At 37.9% G+C, this 9,364-nt stretch overlaps 1 pseudogene; it reads left to right on the forward strand.

Moving 5' to 3' along the window:
* The first annotated feature begins 3,254 nt into the window (after nt 1–3,254).
* On the forward strand, nt 3,255–7,760 carry LOC109685601 (serine/threonine-protein phosphatase 4 regulatory subunit 1 pseudogene; annotated as a pseudogene).
* The last annotated feature ends 1,604 nt before the right edge of the window (nt 7,761–9,364 follow it).

The raw sequence follows: 9,364 nt of genomic DNA on the forward strand, positions 1-9,364 counted from the left end.
TTGCTTAAGGTGAAAGTGCATGTACTGGGTCATATTGCCTAAAGAATATGTATTAAGAAGTGTGGTACAAACAATGTTTGAGTTTGGTGGAGGTTTTCCTTTCATATTCATATGGTTTCTTTTTATGTAGCTCTTTTGCCATGGCCAAAATATGCACTTGCACTACTCACATTGACAACATGGACTTGCTCTTCATATATCATACGTCACAACATGCCTACCTAAGTCTGCATATATATGTTAGATATTACCACACTTGATATTTACTATCCTCTTTCAAAACCCTCATCAAATCTGAGTGCATACAGGTTGTGTCAAGGGGAACCAGCATTGTTAATTTTTCCCTTAAAAAAATAGAGAATAGTTGGGGGATTTTGCACATAACAAAATCAGGTAACCTAGACTGTATGCAATTCAACCTGCATACTGATATGCACATATGCCAACAGTTGCACATATTAACCGAGGAACATTCCCAATTTTTGTAGAAGCTTCTACTTTCTTCTTTCCTCACTTTCAATTATGGTTAGCATATAAATCCATGAAGAATGACCCCATTGCCTAAAGGATTCTTATGAAAATAGTGGTAGGAACAATGTTTAAATTGGTAAAGTCTGCTTGCCTCCACCCTTCATGCCTTCAGCATGCTTTCATTGTCCAATCCACTAACAGATCTTTGCTTTCCAAGCTGGGCAATAATTAGTTAGGATTTTTTTCTTCTTATTTGTGGAATCCCTGATTTTCTCCATCTGTTTTTGACAAGTCTTACACTGGGAGTGCCCATGATGTTCACACTGGGACAGAGGCATATTCTTTCCAGAATCTCCAGGAGAACCATACTTATACCAGTGTGTGCATACAGTCATCATCAGCCTGATTCTATATTTAAATTTTTCTCCACATAAGTGAAGACAGACCAAAAGTAAATGAAATTGTCCACCTGGACATCACTGTTTCACAGGACTCAATAGAGTCCACATCTTCACCTGCCCTCCATGATCTCATCCATTAGGATCAGGTGTCACTTCCTAAGGAAGACCATTTCAATAAGATGCCAATACCTTCATCCAAAGGTAGGCAGTGAAACATTCCTCCCAATGTCCCCTCTCAAATCACACCTATAATCCTGGCAAGAAAATCATGACACAATTATTCTCATGCAGCTGGACTGTGTAGTAAAACCACAATCCCAATACTCACCCCGAATCAGACTTTGAGTCAAGTGAAAAATCTGAAGAAGGCCCAACTCCATTTTAGGAGGATATTTTATTTTTTCTCTATAGAAATAGTTTCTCTCTTCTCTGTATTCCCAGAGAAATTTAGATGCATAATAATCTGTGCAACTATCTGTGAGTCTAATGAGATTAAGGTTTCTGAAGTTCTGGGCTCTTATGTCTTCCACATTGTGAATTTTCTCTGGGAATCTGGTGACAGAATAGAAAGGGATCAAATGAATGCATGCCCTAGACACAACTGGATTGGAGGTTCTTGAATAAAAAGATACAATATGAAACAGAATCTATTGTCAGTCTAAAGTGACTTTGGGGATCTAACTGCATTCAGTTCTTACTGTACCCCATGATAAGCTTTCTTTCTACATTTGCTTCATACCTAGGTCTAGAGTTGGAATGCCCTGACATTCATAGTCAGGGCCCTTGTAATTTACCTTCTTACCATTTTTTGCTTCCACTCCCATCTTCTGTCTTTGTAACTCTGTCTCTGGCAGAAATTTACTATTAACTTGAGCAGTGTTTGGACTACAAGTGATTTTTCTCCCTCTGTATCATTGGCACCATAGTCATGCTGTAAACATAAGTTCAAAACTTATGGATTTAGTTATTAGTAACCCTATTTTGAGCATGGAGAACCTGAGTCCCAAGCCATTCCAAGAATGTTTAAGAAAGTTTGTGTTAATATACATTTAGTTTGTTTTATCACCTCATATATTCATGTTGAAAACATACATTTTCACTGGTCGCATAGACAACATGTATTCTCACATTGACTAAGACACTCCAAAAAAAGGCCTCGCTAAATATCAAGATATATTTTAGAATTCACCAGACTTGATGGAATCTTTCCTAAGTAAGATTAGAATACATACAAATTAGAGTACATACAGGTTATATCAAAGAGAACATCATCCTTAGTAATAATTTTCCCATTGAAGTAAAATACAGAAAAATTGGGGCAATTTTATACATAATAAAATCAGATAAACAAGATTGCATACAATTCAATCTGCATATTTACATGCACATAGCCAACATTTGCACACATTGGCAGAGAAATATCTCAAGGTTTTAAGAAGCTGTATACTTCTTTCCTCACGTTTAGAGTTGGTTAGGTTGTAAATCCATGTAGAATGGGAACATTGCCTAAAGGTTATTTATTCAAAGTGTGGTACAAACTATCTTGAAATAGTGGCAGATTTTTCTTTTCAAATTCTGCTTGCCTCTACCCTTCTCACCTTCAGAATGACAGGGTCTTGTTTCAGGGAAGGATGATACTGAAGAATTATGAAGGGAAAATAATTTATTGCCATATATTGTTTCAAAAAATTTACTCCTCTTGGGAGATAATTTAGCTGCAAAAGCTCATGGTGAAATCCTAAAAGTGTTAGTTTCGTGGAACAAGTATACTATGTTCTTGAAAGACCCCAAGAAGGAGCGTTTATCCATCACAGAAACAAGAGGTAAATGATGTGCCTCAGTAAAATGTGGTGTTGCACATTCAAGCAGAATTTTTTAACCTCAAAATAGAGGTCCTAAAATTATTCCCATGCATTCATGTGTGATAAGGGAATTAATGAAAAAAACAGTGATTTTAAGTGGACCTGTCTTAGAAAGGGCTTTGTACATTAATTACCCAACTAATTATCTCAACTGATGCTGGGGGTATAAATGAGACCTATGTGGATGTGCGAATTCCCCAGGTAGTTTCCTATGGGAAGTTAGCAAAAGACATCATTGTCCAATGCACTAACAGAAATTTGCATTCAAAGATGGGCAACGAATAGTTAAGATTTCTTTCTTGTTATTTGTAGAATCCCTGATTTTTTTCCATGTGTTTTTGGCAAATCCTACAAAGGGAGTGCTCATGGTATTCACAATGGGACATGGACATTTTCCTCCCAGAATCTCTGGGAAAACAATGCTGACATCAGTGTGTGTGCACAGTCACAATAAGTTAGGATTGATCACACCCCTCACCATCAGCCTGAATTTATATTTAAATTTTTCTCCACTAGATAAAGAAAATCCAAAAGTAAATGAAATGATCCACCTGGACATTACTATTTCATGGGACTCAATGGAGTCCACATCACCACCCACCCTCCATGATCTCATCCAGGAGGATCAGGTGTCACTTCACGAGCAAGACCAGTTCAATAAGATGCCAGGACCTTCATCCAAAGGTAGGCAGTGGAGCATTCCTCCCAATGTCTTCTCTCAGATCACACCTATATTTCTGTCAAGAAAGTCATGACACGGTAATTCTCCATGCAGTAGAGATATGTGGTTTAGGCAAAATCCGAATATTTACCAGGAATCAGACTAAGAATCAATTCTAAAATCTAAAAAAGGTTGAACTCCCTTCTAGGAGGATATTTTCATTCCTCGAGGGAAATAACTGCAAACTTCTCTTTTTGCCCAGAGCACATTAGATGCATAGTTATATGTGCAACTACCTGTGTGTCTCATTAAAGTAAGGTTTTTTGAAGGTCTGGGTTCTAAGTTTTCCTCACTGATGATTTTCCCTGAGATTTTATGGCCAGAGCAGGAAGGAATCAAATGACTGAATGACTTAGACATAATTCTAATGGTGGTTTTTGAAATGTTATGGTATTAAATGGCATTTATTCTTGGTTTTAATTGACCTCAGTGTTGTAAGCTTAATTCACTTGTTACTCTACCCCACTGTATGCTTACTTTCTACATCTACTTCAGACTTAGAGCTAGACTTGAATTGGTCTGAACAGTTTTTAATCTTGCTTCTTGTAATTTTTCCCTGCCCTTCCAGTATTCCCCATTATTCTGTCTTTGACAGAAATTACTCTTAACTTAGGAAATATTTGATGAGAAATGAGTTTCTATTAAAATTATTGTTATCACCTTTTTATAAACATAAGCTTAAAATTTGTAGTTATAATTATTCATAACACTAATTTGAGCATAGAGAGACTGTTATCCCAAATAATAAAGACTGGTTTTCATACATTCAGTTTGTTTCATCCTTCATATTTTCATGGCAACAATATATACTATCACTTGTCACATAGACAACATGAACTCTAACATCAAATAAGACATATCACAAAAGGTCCAATATATCTCAAAATATATTTTAGAACATACTAAGGTTGATTTTTCCTTTCATCAGTAACTTCATCGAATTATAGCACATACAGCTTTGTATCAAGGAGTACAGCATTCTTAATATAAATTTTGCCATTGAAGCAAAATACAGAGCAATTTGGGCAATTTAATATATAATAAAATCAAATAATAAGATTGCACACAAATAAACTTGTGTATTTACATGTATAGTAAGCCAACATTTGTAAATATTACATGGAGGAACTTCCATTATCCATATTTTCAGATGGTTTGTGCTTTCATCTTTCTCACCTTTTGAATTACTTAGAATGTAAAGCCATGTAGAATGGGGGCATGCCCTTAAGGGTATTTATTCAAAGTGTGGTTCAACTATCGTTGAAATTAATGAAGTTTTTTTTTTCCTTTAAATATTCCTTACCACCACCCTTCTCCCTTTAAGAATGGTAGAACCTTATCTCAGGGACTGATGATACTGAAGAGATATGATGGGAAAATCTTACTCTACTAGGGAAGCAAAATGTGTGCATGGTCAAAAGATTTTTGTGAAACATTCATAGTAAAAGCCTGAAAATATTATGTTCAAGGGGCATGTGTCCTATTCCCTAGAAAGCTTCCAAATATTGACAGGAATCTCTCACAGAATGAATAGGTAAATGATGGGTCTAAAAAAGTGGAGACTTTCTTATTCATACAGTTTATTTTACCACAAAATAGAGGACAGTGAGATAGTGTTCTATGTAATGGGTATTATGCAGGCATTTGACTTTTTGAAGCTTCCTCTGTTGGCCTTGAGCACTGACCAGCCTTTCTTCCCTTCCAGGCACAGACTTCTTGCTGCACCAAGAGGATGCAGAAAAACTAGAGGATGATAACAGCTCAAAGGCTGATATAATTATTACACCTTCAGTCTGGGACTGTATCTCAGATGATGAAATGTTGATGCCACTGGGATTGGACAAGCATGCTTCAAATGAGGATATATTTACCAGATAGATAGAGGCCCAGAGTTTGCTGGATACATTAAGGGCAGACTGTGATAATGAAAGAGATTGTATTGCTGTTTTTGAAAGATTTAACACTTTAGCTGATGATTCAGATCCAATAGTGAGAGTAGAACTGATGGAACAGGTGCCTCATATTGCCTTGTTTTGTCAAGAAAACTGGCCTTCAATGACATTTGCTTTTTCCAAATACTTACTATCAGTTGTGGTTAGATATCTCACAGATCAGAATCATGAGGTGTGCAAAACAAGTCAGGAAGTTTTGCTCACTCTGCTGGAGCAGGAGTTGATTGGGCGATTTGATGTGGAGACCAAAGTTTGTCCAGTGCTCATGGAGATGACTGTCCGAAACAGTGATAAATATATGAAAGCACAAGCCGTGCCTATCATGTACAAGATGCCTCCCATGGTTGGGGAGGATATTACAGAATGTCTTATCCTCCCTAGGTTTTGTGAGATGTGCTGTGATTGTAGGACTTATCATGTTCGAAAGGTCTGTGCTGCCAATTTTGGAGATATTTGCAGTGTAGTTGGCCAGCAAGCTATTGAGGAAGTGTTGCTCTCCAGGTTTTCCAAGCTCTGTTCTGATAATGTATGGGTAGTCTGGAAAGCTTGTGCTAAGTGTTTCATGGCAGTTTCATATGCAACCAGTGAAGAAATCCGATGGACCAAGCTATCAGCATTATTTATTAACTTGGTCAGGGATCCCTCACGTTGGGTTCGCCAAGCAGCTTTTCAGTCTCTGGGACCTTTCATATGCACTTTTTCTAATTCATCTAGCTCAGGTCAATATTTTAAAGAAGAAAGCAACAGTTCAGAAGATATATCAGAAGATAAAAGTAGGATCAGAGACCAAGACTTTCTTCAAGATGGGCAGATCAGGTCAGAGACTGTTCCTTTGGATATCAGTATCACTAATTCCAGTGTCAAACTTGGAAGCACACTGGAAGATAGTGCTAGTGAAACATCCAGGAACTCTTCAGGTGAAATAAACATTCTAGGGGATAGTTGTTTACTCTGTACTTTGCCCTCAGAATCTCATCAAGAAGCAGCTAGCAAAGAGAATGGTAAAAAACCTGGTAACTGCGAATCAGTATTCCAACCAGAGGCTGGAACAAGTTCAGAAGATTACACTCACTTATATCAAGAATTATACAATTCATTCAATTTCTGGAGAACTTTTCTTCCTGAAATTGAACTAGATGTAGATCTTAAACAGGACTCTGGGAAGACAGTCATCCCACAGAGACCAGGAGAAGCACACAAATTACCTGTGCCAGGTTCTCCAAAAATCACCATGGCCACCAGGAAAGAACTGGAAAAAATGATAGAAAATCTAGAGCCCCTTATTGATGATTCAGATGTTAAAGCACAGGTGGAAGTGTTGTCAGGTGTACTGCATACTTCCAGACTGGATGTTCCTGGTGAGACCTTCGGTACAGAGCAGAGACTTGAGGTGCAAGAAGAGCTGGGTGTAAGTGAGAAACCAAATTGCAACATAAATCCAGTTGATTCTGTGCCTTTAATCAGCAATGCTGATGAGAATATAGATGCCACTGCTCACTATGTCCATAGTGATGCAGATGTGAACAGCGCTGGTGGCTTCAGCCCTGAGGAGGAGAGGAGGCCTAACGTGCAAGATGTTATACCCCAGGTTTTATTGGATCAGTACTTGGCAATGGCCAATTCATCTCTTGCAGAGACAGTTGACAATGAAATCGCTAAGCATTGTGCATACAGCCTGCCATGTGTGGCCCTGACACTTGGCAAGAGGAATTGGCACTGCCTGAGAGAGACATACAAGATTCTGGCTTCAGACATGCAGTATGAAGTTAGAAGATATTTGGCTTTCTCCATCCATGTGTTTGCACTTATTCTAGGAGATCAGTTGACAGTTTCAGATCTGGTTCCAATTTTTAATGGGTTTTTAAAAGATGTTGATGAAGTCAGGATAGGTGTCCTTAAACACTTGTATGATTTTCTGAAGCTTCTTCATAGTGACAAAAGAAGAGAATATCTTTCTGAACTTCAGGAGTTTTTGGTGACAGATAACAGTCAAAATTGGTGCTTTCGAGCTGAACTGGCTGGGCAGCTGATTTTACTTCTAAAGTTATATAGTCCCCTAGATGTTTATGAACATTTACATCCTATTGCTTTGAAACTCTGTGCAGACAAAGTTTCTTCAGTTCGTTGTATTTCCTACAAGCTGGTTGGTGAGATGGTGAGGAAGCTGCACACTGAGACACCCCTGACCCTTACAGTATATCTCATCAATGAGCTGGTCAAGAATTTTGAGAGGTGCCCTAAGTGGTCTGGACGGCAAGCGTTTGTCTACATCTGCCAGATGGAAGGTCTTGAGAAAAGAGTTATGGTATTAAGTGGAATATATTCATGGGCTAATGTGACATTGGGATTCTAACCTGAATTCAGTTCTAACTACACCACAGCAAGCTTTCTGCATATGCTTCAGACCTAGGTCTAGATTAGACTTGAACTGAATGTTTACAGTTGGGATCTTTTTAATTTCCTTCTTGCTTCCATGTGATTTTCTTCCCATGACATTCCAATATTCTCCCACTGACATTTCTCTTTCTATTGTATGTGATGATAATTTGGATATAATTTGGCTAGAACAGTTTTTCCTTATTTCATTATTCCTGTTATTCTATAAACACAAAGTTTAATATTCATATCCATATTCAAGCGGGAGGAAGCTGCTACACAAATATTTCCAGGCTTGTTTAAGACTGGCAGAATTTCTACAAATAACTTGATTTATCACCTCATACCTTCATGGCAACTACCTAGACTTTCATTAGTCACTGAGGCAACATGAACTCTCACATCAAATAGCTTGCATCAGAAAAAATAAATCTGCTAATTCTAAAAAATATATTTAATGAAGTAACAAACACAATTTTATTTGGGCTTCAGACTTCCTCATATTCCTGCAAATGTAGTTTTTACCAAATCTTCTTCAGATTTTTTTTTCTTATTTTGTGAGGGTGGTGGGGAACTGGACTTGAACCAAGGTCTAGTGTTCCTATGTGGGTGCTCTATAATTTGAGCCACATACCAACCCTTTTTCCTTTTAGTTTTTTCTCAAAACGTGCCTCTTGTTTGGTTCTGTGGAAAGATTCAGTCCATGGTCTTTCCATCCAGTCCTTCCCTTTAGCTGGGATCTCAGGTGTGCATCAACACACATTTGTTATTGATTGGTTTTGGATCTTAATTACTTTTGCCCAGACTGGCCTCAAACCATGATCATCCAAATTTCCAAATCTGAAGTAGCTGGAATAATAGTCATGAACCAGCATGCCTGTGCAAGTTTGTTTTTCATTCTTCTTTATTCATGTATTCATATGTGCATTCATTGGGTCATTTCTCCCCCCTGCCTCCTGCACCATCCCTCTCTCTCCCAACCCCCTCACTTCCAGTCAGAACCTGTTCTGCCCTTTTCCCCAATTTTTTTGAAGAGAGCACATAAGAAATATTAAGACAAAGCATTTTTGCTAGTTGAGATAAGGATATCTACAGAGAGATTCCTAGCTTTGCTTCCATGCACAGTGTATTACAACCTGAATTTATTCATCTCTACCTGAACTCTTCACTACTTCCAGGTCACCTTCCCATATTGACCTCTGTTGCTTTAAAGTTGCTGTATTAGCTCCTCTGCAGTGGGACATCAAATACTTTGAAGTTTTGGGTTTCCTACCTATCCCCATTCCTCCCATATGTGCTCTCCCTTAGTGTGTGAGCCAAGTCCAACAACATAACTGCCTTTGCCCTAGATCTAAAGTCCACATATGAGGGAGCACATATGATTTTTGGTCTTGTGAACCTGGCTAACCTCACCAGGATGATGATCTCCAGTTCCATCCATTTACTTGCAAATGATAAAATTTCATTCTTCTTCATGGCTGAGTAAAATTACATTATGTATAAATACCACATTTTCTTAATCCATTCATTGTCAATAGTGTGGCATCTTGACTGTTTCTATAGCTTGCCTATTATGAATAG

Source organism: Castor canadensis, chromosome 9, assembly GCF_047511655.1.
Source record: "Castor canadensis chromosome 9, mCasCan1.hap1v2, whole genome shotgun sequence".
Taxonomy (NCBI): domain Eukaryota; kingdom Metazoa; phylum Chordata; class Mammalia; order Rodentia; family Castoridae; genus Castor; species Castor canadensis.